Here is a 15,617-nt window from a genome sequence, read left to right as displayed (position 1 = left end):
ATTAATTAAGATGATCTATTATCAGCAGGACAAAAAACATTTTTGTAGTGATAATCAAGATGGCCCATTTAGACTGTTGACAAGAAGGTGTGAGGATACTTAACATGGGGAGATAGATTCAATATGTGCAATGACCCAGCCACTCCCAGTCTCTATTCAAACCCAAATTAATGGTATCTAGTTTGCATATTAATTCAAAAAGAAAGATTTATGTAACACTTAAACATAATGAGCACTTGGAAGAAAGGAGGCCTTTATTAAAGAGCAGCTGCCTCTCTCCCTTTAACTAAGGTGTGAGAGCTCATAATACAAGCACTTTTCTACACAGACATTTTGCAAAGTTTCTCTTTATTACTAGCCCCATTTTAGCTCTAAGGGTGTTAATGATATTGGACAGTCTAATCTGCATATTAACTACCAGCTGAAGTTGGCACTCTAAACACTGATTAGCCACGCTCTGGGTTAGATGACAAGGTGCTTAAAATGCCAGTCAGCCATTACTTTCTCACTAATTGCACTGTTTGCCAAGATCCAGACTGCCGAGTGTTTTGTAACCAAGAGTTTGCATATAGACTGCTGGTGGAACAAACGACGTGTCTGGTCAAGGAAGAAAGGAGAGCAGCAGAATATGGACCTTGGACTTCAGAAAAGCAGACTTTGACTCCCTCAGGAAACTGATGGGCAGGATCACCTGGGAGAATAACATGAGGGGGAAAGGAGTCCAGGAGAGCTGGCTGTACTTTAAAGAATCCTTATTGAGGTTGCAGGAACAAACCATCCCAATGTGTAGAAAGAATAGTAAATATGGCAGGTGACCAGCTTGGCTTGTTTTTCCACTTTATGCATCCGATGAAGTGAGCTGTAGCTCACGAGAGCTTATGCTCAAATAAATCGGTTAGTCTCTAAGGTGCCACAAGTACTCCTTTTCTTTTTAGTGAAATCCTTGCTGATCTTAAACACAAAACAGAAGCTTACAAGAAGCGGAAGATTGGACAAATGACCAGGGAGGAGTATAAAAATATTGCTCAGGCATGCAGGAGTAAAATCAGGAAGGCCAAATTACACTTGGAGTTGCAGCTAGCAAGAGATGTTAAGAGTAACAAGAAGGGTTTCCTCAGGTATGTTAGCAACAAGAAGAAAGTCAAGGAAAGTGTGGGCCCCTTACTGAATGAAGGAGGCAACCTAGTGACAGAGGATGTGGAAAAAGCTAATGTACTCAATGCTTTTTTTGCCTCTGTCTTCACAAACAAGGTCAGCTCCCAGCCTGCTGCACTGGCCAGCACAGCATTGGGAGGAGGTGACCAGCCCTCTGTAGAGAAAGAAGTGGTTCAGGACTATTTAGAAAAGCTGGACAAGCACAAGTCCATGGTACTGGATGCACTACATCTGAGGGTGCTAAAGGAGTTGGTGGATGTGATTGCAGAGCCGTTGGCCATTATCTTTGAAAACTCATGGCGATCGGGGGAGGTCCCGGAAGCCTGGAAAAAGGCTAATGTAGTGCCCATCTTTAAAAAAAGGGAAGGAGGAGGATCTGGGGAACTACAGGCCAGTCAGTCTCATCTCAGTCCCTGGAAAAATCATTGAGCAGGTCCTCAAGGAATCAATTCTGAAGCACTTGGAGGAGAGGAAAGTGATCAGGAACAGTCAGCATGGATTCACCAAGGGCAAGTCATGCCTCACTAACCTAATTGCCTTCTATGACGAGATAACTGGCTCTGTGGATGAGGGGAAAGCAGTGGATGTGTTATTTCTTGAATTTAGCAAAGCTTTTGACACGGTCTCCCACAGTATTCTTGCCAGCAAATTAAAGAAGTATGGGCTGGATGAATGAACTATAAGGTAGACAGAAAGCTGGCCAGATCATCGGGCTCAATGTGTAGTGATCAATAGCTCCATGTTTAGTTGGCAGCCAGTATCAAGTGGAGTGCCCCAAGGGTCGGTGCTGGGGCCAGTTTTGTTCAATATCTTCATTAATGATCTGGAGGATGGTGTGGATTGCACCCTCAGCAAGTTTGCAGATGACACTAAACTGGGCGGAGTGGTAGATATGCTGGAGGGTAGGAATAGGATACAGAGGGACCTAGACAAATTAGAGGATTGGGCCAAAAGAAATCTGATGAGGTTCAACAAGGACAAATGCAGTGTCCTGCACTTAGGACGGAAGAATCCCATACACTGCCACAGGGACCGAATGCCTAGGCAGCAGTTCTGCGGAAAAGGACCTTGGGGTTACAGTGGACGATCAGCTGGATATGAGTCAACAGTGTGCCCTTGTTGCCAAGAAGGCTCACGGCATTTTGGGCTGTATAAGTAGGGGCATTGCCAGCCGATGAAGGGACGTGATCATTCTCCTGTATTCGACATTGGTGAGGCCTCATCTGGAGTACTGTGTCCAGTTTTGGGCCCCACACTACAAGAAGGATGTGGAAAAATTTGAAGAGTCCAGCGTAGGGCAACAAAAATGATTAGGGGGCTGGAGCACATGACTTATGAGGAGAGGCTGAGGGAACTGGGTTTGTTTAGTCTGCAGAAGAGAAGAATGAGGGGGGATTTAATAACTGCTTTCAACTACCTGAAATGGGGTTCCAAAGAGGATGGATCTAGACTGTTCTGAGTGGTACCAGATGACAGAACAAGGAGTAATGGTCTCAAGTTGCAGTGGGTGAAGTTTAGGTTGGATGTTAGGAAAAAATTTTCACTAGGAGGGTGGTGAAGCACTGGAATGGGTTACCTAGGGAGGTGGTGGAATCTCCTTCCTTAGAGGTTTTCAAGGTCAGGCTTGACAAAGCCCTGGCTGGGATGAGTTAGTTGGGGATTGGTCCTGCTTTGAGCAGGGGGTTGGACTAGATGGCCTCCTGAGGTCCCTTCCAACCCTGATATTCTATGATGCTGTAAAAAGAAAAGGAGAACTTGTGGCACCTTAGAGACTAACAAATTTATTTGAGCATAAGCTTTCGTGAGCTACAGCTCACTTCATCAGATGCATTCAGTGGAAAATACAGTGGAGAGATTTATATACACAGAGAACATGAAACAATGGGTGTTACCAAACACACTGTAACGAGAGTGATCACTTAAGGTGAGCTGTTACCAGCAGGGGATGGGGGGAGAAACAGTTTCCAGCAGTTGACAAGAATGTCTGAGGAACGGGGGGGGGGGGGGGGGGGGGAGGGGGAGGGAGAGGGGGGCAAATAGTTTTACTCTGTGTAATGACCCATCCACTCCCAGTCTTTAATCAAGCCTAAGTTAATTGTATCCAGTTTGCAAATTAATTCCAATTCAGCAGTCTCTCGTTGGAGTCTGTTTTTGAATTTTTTTTTTTTTGAAGAATTGCAACTTTTAGGTCTGTGAGTGACCAAAGAGATTAAAGTGTTCTCCGATTGGTTTTTGAATGTTATAATTCTTGACGTCTGATTTGTGTCCATTTATTCTTTTACGAAGAGACTGTCCAGTTTGACCAATGTACATGGCAGAGGGGCATTGCTGGCACATGATGGCATATATCACATTGGTAGAAGTGCAGGTGAGTGAGCCTCTGATAGTGTGGCTGATGTGATTAGGCCCTATGATGGTGTCCCCTGAATAGATACGTGGACACAGTTGGCAACGGGCTTTGTTGCAAGGATAGGTTCCTGGGTTAGTGGTTCTGTTGCGTGGTATGTGGTTGCTAGTGAGTATTTGCTTCAGGTTGGGGGGCTGTCTGTAAGCAAGGACTGGCCTGTCTCCCAAGATCTGTGAGAGTGATGGGTCGTCCTTCAGGATAGGTTGTAGATCTTTGATGATGCGTTGGAGAGGTTTTAGTTGGGGGCTGAAGGTGATGGCTAGTGGTGTTCTGTTATTTTCTTTGTTGGGCCTATCCTGTAGTAGGTGACTTCTGGCTGCTCTTCTGGCTCTCTCAATCTGTTTCTTCACTTCAGCAGGTGGGTATTGTAGTTGTAAGAATGCTTGATAGAGATCTTGTAGGTGTTTGTCTCAGTCTGAGGGGTTGGAGGAAATGTGGTTGTATCGTAGAGCTTGGCTGTAGACAATGGATCATGTGGTGTGGTCTGGATGAAAGCTGGAGGCATATAGGTAGGAATAGAGGTCAGTAGGTTTCCAGTATAGGGTGGTGTTTATGTGACCATTGCTTATTAGCACCGTAGTGTCCAGGAAGTGGATCTCTTTTGTGGACTGGTCCAGGCTGAGGTTGATGATGGGATGGAAATTGTTGAAATCATGGTGGAATTTCTCAAGGGCTTCTTTTCAATGGGTCCAGATGATGAAGATGTCATCAATATAGCGCAACTAGAGTAGGGGCGTTAGGGGACGAGAGCTGAGGAAGCGTTGTTCTAAGTCAGCCATAAAAATGTTGGCATACTGTTGGGCCATGTGGGTACCCATAGCAGTGCCACTGATTTGAAGGTATACATTGTCCCCAAATGTGAAACAGTTATGGGTGGGGACAAAGTCATAAAGTTCAGCCACCAGGTTAGCCGTGACATTATCAGGGATAGTGTTCTTGACGGCTTGTAGTCCATCTTTGTGTGGAATGTTGGTGTAGAGGGCTTCTACATCCATAGTGGCCAGCATGGTGTTTTTAGGTAGATCACCGATGGATTGTAGTTTCCTCAGGAAGTCAGTGGTGTCTTGAAGACAGCTGGGAGTGCTGGTAGCGTAGGGCCTGAGGAGGGAGTCTACATAGCCAGACAATCCTGCTGTCAGAGTGCCAATGCCTGAGATGATGGGGCGTCCACGATTTCCAGGTTTGTGGATCTTGAGTAGCAGATAGCTCACCTTAAGTGATCACTCTCGTTACAGTGTGTATGGTAACACCCATTGTTTCATGTTCTCTATGTATATAAATCTCCCCACTGTATTTTCCACTGAATGCATCTGATGAAATGAGCTGTAGCTCACAAAAGTTTATGCTCAAATAAATTGTGAGTCTCTAAGGTGCCACAAGTATTCCTTTTCTTTTTGCGAATACAGACTAACACGGCTGCTACTCTGAAACCTATGATTCTGTGGTCTCTCATATCCCAATCAGTGTGTGTGCGTGTATTTTACCCCTCACACTTCTAAAACAAACAAAAGGAAAGCACCACTGCTTTTGCCAAGCCTACAGCTACTCAGTAACTCCTCTTATATGTTCATTATTTTCTCTCAGTTTCTAGGGTTGCTGTTTTAAAATGGGTGAAATTTTTACCTTCGGGGAAATTCAAATAATCGTAAGTGAAGTTTTTAATAACTCATTCAAACACACACGTCGCAAGAGCAATTTAAACACTGCCCTAAAAGAATTCCCAAAATAAGAAAGCCGCCTCCTCCTCCAAATCAACGCAAGTTAGCAGGTCTGCAGCTTTGTTAAAACAAGTGGTGAACGTCATTACCTCCACGAAATTTTGAACCGTGAATGGGCGCACATGCCATTTCTCCCCCTCAACGCCGTACAAAGGGCAGAGTGGAACAGCGGAGAAGAAGGAAGGAAGAGGGGAGAGGACAGGACAAGAAAAGGGAGCAGACAGGAAGCAAAGAGCAGAAGACAGGAAAGGTAAAACTAAAGAGAAGCGAGGTCCGGAGAGAGGAGTGAACATACTCGAGCAGAGAAAGGCTGCGGTGCTCCCACCAGAGGGAGTGAGGGAGAGCCGCTCAAGAGGCGCCTGGAGGAGACGTCAGAGGGGGCGAGGCCGGGCTGTGATTCGCTGCTCCCTGCAGCCCCCCGGGGAAGGAGGATGTCCCAGCCGAAGCCTCGCGAAGGCAGGGACCTGGTGCTGAGTGAGGCGCGGGGCGCAGCGGCGCTGGATTCGGCCGCAGAAATGGCTGGGGCAGAAGCGCCTTCCGCGTGACCTGGCCACGCTGCGCGGCCGCGTCTCCGCCGCGGTTTGGGGGCTCGCGGCCGTGACGCTGGGATGCGCATAGCGGGACTGGTAAGCGTGAAACCCCTGCTGCTAACTCTTTCCTTCCACCCCGGCCCCCGCGCGTCTTCCTTTGGGCTGGGTCGCTCAGGTTCCTGCTGAAGCTTGTGGTGGTTTGCCCGAGGAGCAGCGTGATAATCCCTCAGGAGTGCCCCATAGGTTAATTCAGGCCATTCGTCCCGCATGATTTTCTTTTAACTACCCCCGGATTATGTTTATTTGCGCCCCATAGGAGTGAATGCATTACCTCTATTTTCTGAATGCAGACAGCCCTACATCTTCTGTAGGAAGGTTACACTAGGCCGTGGGGGGGTGGGGGTGGAAGAGAAGCATGAAATACAGTCAGACTCTGCGTATATTTTGTAGCCGATTCTTTTCCCTCATTGGTGTTAGTGGGGTGGGGTGGGGTGGGGGGGTTACAAAAGTACCAATGATAAGGTATGTAAAAGCAAAACCTAGATTTGGTGTTTGGTGGAACTGCTTTATAATTATGAAGATAAAGGAGAACCTGTACATTAATTCAGAGAGACAATTGCTGGTTTGCCTGTGGTTGTGGTGAGGTCTTGCACTAGGCCCTATACAGTGTACACATTTCATACCAGACTTCTTTTGTATTGGGCTTGGCCAACTACTAATACATTATTAAACATGCTAGAACTGAGGGCACTGTCCAAGTGAAGATCCTAGTCTGTGTTGTTATGGTCCAGTCACAAAGAATTTAGTAACTGCGCTGGCCCTTTTCCTATCTCTCTATGCCCCTAAATGTGGGGAAGGAAGCAGAATCATAGAATATTAGGGTTGGAAGGGACCTCAGGAGGTCATCTAGTCCAATCCCCTGCTCAAAGCAGGACCAATCCCAAATTTTTGCCCCAGATCCCTAAATGGCCCCCTCAAGGATTGAACTCACAACTCTGGGTTTAGCAGGCCAATGCTCAAACCAAGAGAAAATAATAGCTAGGAAAGTGTGTGGTTATTGTTGATTTCAGTCTGTAAACAATTAATAAAATATTGTGTACCTTCAGACTAGGAAACCTTCAGTCTCTGCTGCTGTAGCTTAAGCTACGGCAACTATCATCTTTTCATGTGCTGTAATATATATACTGCTTACTGTATTTTTCACGCCATGCATCTGATGAAGTGGGTTTTAGCCCACGAAAGCATATGCCCAAATAAATTTGTTAGTCTCTAAGGTGCCACAAGGACTCCTCGTTGTTAGTGCCCAATGTGTGAGACCTTTGAAGGGTCAGACTCAAACTGCCTCAACAGTTCCATGGAAAAATTGATGATCAGAAAAACAAATATTTTCTAGTCAAGTTTAAGTCAGAACTTGATTATGAACAAAGTAGAAAAGTTTGCCAGTATAGAAATAGGTACAGTCCTGGAAATCTTCTGCAAATGGGAATACAGCATGTGCAGTTCTTTCAGTGAAATCTGAACTCTTTAGTCAGATAAAGTTTTAACTGAGTAGAAGGAAAAGGTGGATGAGGTAATATCTTTTATTGGGCCAACTTCTGCCGGTGAGAGAGGCAAGCTTTCAAGCTATACAGAGCTCTTCTTCATGTCTGAGAAAAGTACTAAGAGTGTCACAGCTAAATAAAAGAGTGTTGTACCTTTTTCAGACCTGTAGAAGAGCTCTGTATAGGTCGAAAGCTTATTTCTCACTAACAAAAGTTGGCTCAATAAAAGATATTACCCTACCAGTTGCCTCTCTAATATCCTGGGACCGACACTGGCTACAAAACCACTGCATAAATAGTGCAGGGTCATGCCCGTGGGTCTCAGTGGAGTGTTAATCATTCTGTAAGAAGAGATACTACAATGCAGTATATTTGACCTTTGAATTTCAGTATTAAACTCAAAGATTTTAACCTGTCTGCTCATTCCCTTTGGGGCACCTGCCATTGGCCACTGTCAGAGGACAGGATACTGGGCTTGATGGACCTTTGGTCTAACGCAGTATGGCTGTTCTTATGTTCTTAGATGCATTGGTTGTAGCATAAGAGAAGTCCTGTTTTTACTAATTCAGTAGCTTTCTTTTGCTTTGAAAGCATGTGATCTAGTCTATATACATGCTAGTATTATGGAAAACTCTGTAGTGTTGCTGTTTAGCATTATCGTCTCCATGTTACTCTTTTCGTTGATAATACAAGGGATTATGTGTAAATGTCAGACAATGGAGAACTTGAAGTGAAACTTACTTATATTATTTTAGGAGCTGCTTCCCGTCAGACGTTTCCTTTTTATGTAAATGTAGTCCATTGAGCTTTGCAGAAAGGCAGAAACCTTAATCTAGAAAGTGAAAGTTTGAATTGGATTTTTTTTATTATTATTTGTCACAGACATTAGGGAGAGGGACTGGTTTTTTCCATATTTTGTAGTAATTAAGGATTTAGTCCCTGCAACTTGTAGCAAGTAGGCAGACGTGGGCACACACGGGGTCCTATTGAAATCCGTGGGTCTTCATGTGGTCACAGAGAAGTACCTGCATAAAATAAGTTGCAGAATCGGGCACTTCATCTAAAATTGAGCACAAAAAGTTGCTTAAAATTACACAGAAGTAATAGTTCCTAAAGGGGAAACTGTTGTGCTGCAGTTTTGGATATTGAACAGTAGGATTTATTTTAATGCTATTTTAATACTTCTATATAGTATCTGAGCACCTCAGAATCTTTAATGTATTTAATGTATTGGATCACCCCTGTGAAGTAGGGAAGGGCTATTTTCCCCACTTTGCAGATAGGGAACTGAGGCACGGAGACACTTGGGGTATGCCCACAATACAGTGCCACAGCTGTGGCATTTAGCTGTTCCAGTATAGTATCTATAGTGTAGAGACTTGCTACAGCGATGGAATGGCTTTTTCACACCTCTGAGTGACATAGCTAGGTTGACCTAAGTTTTAGGTGCAGACTAGGCCTAAGTGACTTGTCCAAGGTGTCACGGGAAGTCTGTAGCAGAGCAGGGATTTGAATCCAGGTCTCCCAAATCCTAGGCTATCCTAACCACTGGGTCATCCTTCAAACTATTGTACTGTCGTTATCTAATAATGGATCCTCACAACTGACCTATGAGGAAGGTATTATTTACAGGAGGAAAATCTGAGATAGAGAGATGAAAGCTGAAATTTTCAAAAATGGTCACTGATTGTGGATGCTGCAGTTGAGAGCTTTGGGTGCCCAGCATCTCTGAAAGGGTATATCCACTCTATGACATCTTTTCCTAGCGAAGACAAGGCCAAAATCTCTAGGGAGGTACCAAAAACCTTGACCGTAGTGACTAACTCAAGGTCACAGCATAAGTCAGTGGAAGGCCCACGGTTAGAACCTGGGAGGTTTTTGGTCTCTGTCTTGTGTTCAGGCCACTACACCATACAGTTTCATTTTTTAGCTATATGAGAAACTAAAATAAAAACTATTTGTGGTTGAGCTGTGAGATATTGTTGGTAGTGAGCCTACTGAACTTGTTTCAGAGGTCTGAAGCTGTTCTCGTTCAACAGGCACGCTTTACAGTGTTACAGCACCTTTTGTAGTGGTTAAAGTGGATTCACAGGTTATTCCTGTCAAGAATATCTTCGAACAGTGGACAAATGTGTATTATTACAGACAAATGTACTGATTGTCTCTCACCTGGTAGGCACTTCAGCTTTGTCATTGATTCATTGCAGAATTGGACAATTAAATTTCACTTTTATCTTTAATTCCATTGTACAGTATACTGTTTTGCGGACCATCTGTGTCATGGCAGCAAAAATTCCCTTACAATAACAACATGACTTCTCTGGATATTGCTATGCAATCTCACACACACACAATTCTGCTCTTGCATTATAACTTAAGGAAAGCCCAAAATATAGTTGGTGCCTCACTGAATAAAAAGAAGAGATGGGTTCTTGCCTCTAGGGGCTTACAAAGTAAATGTAGGCTGACAGAGCTATGGTGCTGAGAGATGTGAAAAATCCACATCCCAGAGCACCGTAGCTATGCCAGCCTAGCCTCCTGTGTAGACGCAGCTAGGCTGATGGAATAATGCTTCTATCAACCTAGTTATGGCCTCTCAGGGAGGTACTGTTTCTACAGTGACAGAAAAAAAACTTTTGTCGCTATAGACTGTATCTACGTTATGGGGTTATGCCGGCATAGCTACGGTTCTGCAGGTGTGCTACTATAGACCCCATAGTGTAGATCAGGGATCGGCAATGTTTTAACCTGGCAGGCCGGGTCGGTTTGTTTACCTGCTGCGTCCGCAGGTTTGGCTGATCGCAGCTCCCACTGGCCACAGGTCGCTGCTCCAAGCCAATGGGGGCTGCGGGAAGCTGCAGCCAGCACATCCCTTGGCCCACGCCATTTCCCGCAGCCCCCATTGGCCTGGAGCGGCGAACCGCGGCCAGTGGGAGCCGCGATCGGCCAAAGCTGCGGACACGGCAGGTCAACAAACCGGCCTGGCCCATCAGAGGGCTTACCCTGGCAGGCCGTGTGCCAAACGTTGCCAATCCCTGGTGTAGATATAGCCTCAGACTTCTAAGAATAATGGCCAAGGGGAGTAGGTGGCTGTTTCTGCTAAACTGAAAGCAGTGATATAATTAGTGTTGACGGTTAAATTGCCATTAGCTTTGGAGTTAACGTCCCATTGAAATGAATGGGTACTTCATTCCTCGCATTTTAGGGAAAATAACACTACACTGGTTCACATTTAGAAAGCTATATTCAAAAGAAGGACTAAAAAGTTTGTTTTCTTTGAGGATGACCCACAGAGGATTTTTTTTTTTTCCAAATGTGGGTTGTGCCCTTTTTCTCTTTCTAAGAAGACCTGAAGGGTATTTCCCCAGCTTGTTTTTTACATTAAAATTTCAGGTCTTGCTTGTATAGCTTGTTTTGCTTGTGGGTGGCAATTTTACTATCAAAAAGAAAAGGAGTACTAGTGGCACCTTAGAGACTAACCAATTTATTTGAGTATAAGCTTTCGTGAGCTACAGCTCACTTCATCGGATGCATTCGGTGAAGTGAGCTGTAGCTCACGAAAGTTTATGCTCAAATAAATTGGTTAGTCTCTAAGGTGCCACAAGTACTCCTTTTCTTTTTGCGAATACAGACTAACACGGCTGCTACTCTGAAACCAATTTTACTATCGTTGTACTAAGTGTAGTTCTGCCAGTACAGTTGCGTCCGCACTAGGAGCACTTTGCTGGTGTAGTGTACTGGTATTTCTATACCAGTAAAACACTTCTAGTGTAGACATGGCCCTAAATAGATAGAAACACTTGGGAGCATAGAATAGAACATTGTATGTTGGCCACGTGAACATAAGCAAGGTGTGCATTTCATTTATGAGAGGCTCTGAAGAGGAACAGAGAGAGAGGGCAGGATTAAAAAAGGGAGTCCTGTGGTCAAGGATTTCGGAAAAGGGTGTGGAACCTGAAACTCCGTGGCATTCACGTATCCCCATTCTGAACATGATGAGCCTGAGACTGAGCTGCAAAATTCAGATCTGAATTTTGAACCCTCAAAATCTGGGGCCATTTAGATTTGGCCTATTATAAATACAGGGATTGATGCAAAATTGTGATATGGATCCTAAATATCCTCCTCCGATTTTGGGGCCATATCTAGTTTTACTTAAAGGTATTACTCCCACTCCCTGAGACATTATCAACATTATCCAGCCATGTGGGATTTTATTTACAGTTTAAATTACCTTGTAATTGTCCTTGTGCCAGCTCCCCGGCACTTCCTAGTTCCTAACAGCTGCAGAAGGCACCTTGCTGATTGCTGTGTTGAGCAGGGGCTTCTAACTGTATTTGAACTGCTTAGAAACCAGAGGAGGTCTTATGCAGGTTAAGGTGTGTTAAGGGTTCCAGAAGAGGACGGGAAATATGAGAAAGGGATTTCGAGGGAAGGCAGCTTGTGGGATGGAGCAGAGCATCTTTCTATGACGGGGGCAATTTGTAAGCTGTAGAGGCGTCTTTAAACCCATTCACTCTCAATGTTGGGGAGCTATTGATGGGATAGAGCCAACATGAAGGCAGCAGTGCTGCTGAGGAAGGGTGTGCGGAGAGAAGCTACAGTTAAAAAATCTCCATGTTCCATGGGGAAAACTTCTTTGCTGCTGCTGGCTCCTACTGCTTCTCAGGTGTCATTTTGCATGGTGTTGGAGTGAGCTGAGTGTGGATTCTTGTCACTTTATTTGTTCAGATCCCACTTCTGTGCCCTTGTGACTCTGAATGTACAGTAAACTCTGATTTTATTGTACTCTAACGCACTGTCAAGCTTTCTACTTGTTCCCTGTACTAAATCAGGCTTGTAGGTAGCACTGTAGGGCCAGATACTGGCATGGACGTGCACCTTCCATAGTTACTTTCACCTGTGTGCTATTCTGATCTGGTAGTGTTTTACATCCCCTTTACATCAGTATAAATTACTACACAAGTTACAAGGCAATGGAGGAGTAGGGCCTGAGAATTGAAAGCAGCCAAACCTTTCTCTTAGTTGGTGGAGTTCAGATGTCTGCAGGCTATATTCTGTATGCCTACAGGCCATTTAACTGCACGGGTAGCTTCTGTTGTTTGTAACACAAGTGTCCCAGAAAAAATGTTGATCTTGTTTTATATGTGAGAATTCAAATTCTGATTTACTAAAGGCAACTCCATTAAAGATGACTCCGTGCAGATTTGCTTTGGATTTGCAAAGACTTTTGTTAATGCCTTTTGCAGTTTCTTGTTACAGAGAAAACAATAACAAATGCCTTCCCAAGAGAGGATTATTATTGTTTGCTTTCCACAATATAAATTGATCCTCAGGCCTGTGGGTGCTCATTACTTCTCTAAACCTCTGCATGTTTAATAACTCTTCATTGTCAAAACAGATTAGGAGGCTAAAACATAAAGCCTTGTGTACATTTAGTCTGTGTAGTTTTGACACTGAAATCAAAGCGTCATTATTTATGTACTGCCACAGGTATTTGTGGGCCTGCGCAGTAGGTAAAACTGGCCAACTAACAGAGGCCCATATGATTCACATGCAGCTGCGACCTCTGTGTGTGTGTCAAATCCTTCCTGTGGAAGGTGGTATCAGCTGCTTCAGAACCAACATCTGTCACAGCTTGTACCTCTTTGCTTACAGAGCTCCCTAAGAGGCTGAAAACCCATGAATAGAAGGCGATGGAAAGTAGGCCTGGTGAGAATATGCACTGTCTATCTTTCTTTTGATTGGCCCCTGCAGAGATTTTTCCAGGAAAGTTAATGTAGCCCTTCAGCTCCTAAAAGGGAGCTCTGGCAGAGTGGCTCCATTGGGAACAAAGACCTGGTGCAGAAGCAGAGGGCCTTCCATTGATACCTGTAGGTCAGTCTAGTCATGTGGAGGTACAGTATAAAATGATACCAAATCAGAACACGCGCACACAGTGAGTTAGAGACATAACAGTTGGAAAGCTTTGTGGAACAGGAGTATGTATGCGTGTGTGTGTGTGTGTGAGTGAGCTCACGTAGCTAACAATAATTTGGAGATCATTGCAAGTGAAAATAATGACCTGAAAGGAGGCATGTTGTCAGGAGAGGATGGAAGGAGTCAAAGGGAGTGGTCAAGAAAAAAGTGAGGGTGGTGTACAGGGAAATGTAAATGATGTGTGAGTGTAGTAGCACAATATATAGTGATATACAGCTTCAAAGCACTATAACTATTAACTAATTAATCCATACCATATCACTGTAAGACAGGTAATTTTACAGAGGAAAAGCTGATGCAGAAAAGTTAAGTGACTTGCCCAAGGCTACACAGCAAGTCAGTAACGAGGTGGTAATTAGAACTCAGTAGTTCCAGACTTCCGGTCCTCTGTTCAGTCTGCTAGACCCTGTTGACTGTAGGGGGATGAGGGAAGAGTAGTAGCAAAGCCTTGCGAGTGAGGATGAGAAGCTCAAAACTTAGAGGTTGAAGGAGTTTGCAAAAGAGCAAGGATGGGAGAAGAAAAGTGACGTTATTTTGGCAGTACCATGACGTAAAAACTTCAGTGCCTGTCTCCACTATGGTTTTACAACAGGATAGCTAATGCACATTAGTTATCCTGTTGCAAAAATACATTTTTTCTTTGTGGTGAAGAGAGAGCCTCAGTGACTCTGAATCCAGTTATTTAATGACTCCAAATGTATCACAGAGACCAGAATCTGCTCCACAGGATATTGTTTCAGCTGTAAAACCTAACATTTGACCTTTTAGATTTTTTTCTTTTCTTTTCTGTTTGCAAAGTCCATATCTAAATTTTTTCTTTTTTTAAAAAAATGAGACTTTTAAAAATGGTGCAAGTGACCATGTCTGAGTAAGGCTTCTACTGCAGGTCATTTTTGAATACCTGTGAAACAAAGCGGGGGAAATGGGGCTTGTACCAGTTTTGGCTTCTTTATGATGATCAAAAAAGGTGTGAAAAGTAGCTTTAAAAATAACTCGCTTGTCTTTTACATTGCAATTTCCTGTCCCGTGTAGGCCAGAGAGCTTGTATGAAAAATGATATGACAGGATAAAGAGTCAAAATAGAACCGTTTTAAAAGCAAAAAGGGTTTTTAAAGCTTTGCTTTTTGTTAAATCTTCACCTGTTCAAATACTATGTTAAGAGTTAACAGTAAACGTCCCTTACACTTTCCAGTATGCAGGGAAGCCCAGACTTTACATTCCTGATTTTTATAAGGTTAAAACACAAGCAGGAAAAAATGTTTATTTCTAAATTAGGTTTTGTTTGCCTGCTTGTTTCTAACCTTTTAGGCTTTTAAAGGAGCAGCACAATCCCAATTAAAAAAAAATCTTTAAATGAATCAAGGAAAAGCAAGCCAAAGGTAGTAAGCCTATGTGGGTATGTCTGCACTCCAATTAAACCCCTGTGGCTGGCCCATGTGAACTGACTCATGCTCATGCGGCTTGGGCTATGGGGCTGTTTAATTGCAGTATAGATATTCGGGCTGGAACCTGGGCTCTGGGACTCTGTGCTACAGCCTGAACGTTTACACCACAATTAAACAGGCCTGAGCCCCACAAGCCTGGGTCAGCTGACGTGGGCCAGCCTCATGGATTTAATTGCGGTGTAGACATACCATATGTGGCCTGTTTAGATAGTTTTCAAGAGAGGTGGGCTCACTGACATAGTTCTCCCTTTTGTACTGTCAGGATGCATTGTGACTCAGGCTTGGCCGTGTCTGTTGTTCCCACTCTGCCTTTAGGGTATTTTGTGTGTGAATTTCTGTGACTTGATTCCTTAAAATTGTTTTTGTCAATATAATTCCCTCATGACTTTCCCTTTAAGTTGCTACAACAAAATTCTAGCATTACCCTCTGGATAAAGAACTCTGGCGTAACAGTGATGCATACCCTGTAACTTAAAAATGCTCAATACATGCCCTTTTTTAGCAAAGAAACACTATGTATCTTAAGTTTCAAGAGCACAGTAAGCAAGCCACAGGAGGTAGCTGTCGGAGTTTGGGAGGTCTTCAAGTCTGAGGAATATTTTCTCTTCTACTTCCCCTTTCTCAACAACCACTCTGAAAGTACCTATTTCTATTGCTTATTACCGAAGACACAACTCTTCAACTTTTAGAGACACCTGATTTTAATCTCACACTGCATGCAAATTATCTAGTCATGTAAGTGTGATCTGAATTTTGTAATGCATTCAGTGAGCTGTGGAAGTTTTTTCAAGCATCTCATGAAAGAAGTCTCCCCTTGTGCTTTTCCCTCTGGCCTCTCCCTG

The 15,617-nt window shown here is 43.8% G+C and overlaps 1 protein-coding gene across 6 annotated transcripts in view; it reads left to right on the top strand.

Annotated features, from left to right (window-relative positions):
- The window catches only part of ATP10D (ATPase phospholipid transporting 10D (putative)), a 118,174-nt gene that overhangs the window by 33,483 nt on the left and 69,074 nt on the right, over nucleotides 1-15,617 (top strand). Inside the window, exon 1 of one of the 6 annotated variants that reach the window (XM_075127940.1) lies at nucleotides 5,639-5,906. The exons of the other annotated variants lie outside the window; for them this stretch is intronic. The gene's annotated coding sequence lies outside the window, so the exon portion shown is untranslated. Of the gene's footprint in view, nucleotides 1-5,638; nucleotides 5,907-15,617 lie in introns of those variants that run through there. 6 annotated transcript variants of the gene reach the window in all.

The sequence above is a fragment of the Caretta caretta genome, chromosome 4, assembly GCF_965140235.1.
Source record: "Caretta caretta isolate rCarCar2 chromosome 4, rCarCar1.hap1, whole genome shotgun sequence".
Taxonomy (NCBI): Eukaryota; Metazoa; Chordata; order Testudines; family Cheloniidae; genus Caretta; species Caretta caretta.
Note: the sequence above shows the minus strand (reverse complement) of the source record. Positions and strands in the feature narration are given on the sequence as shown.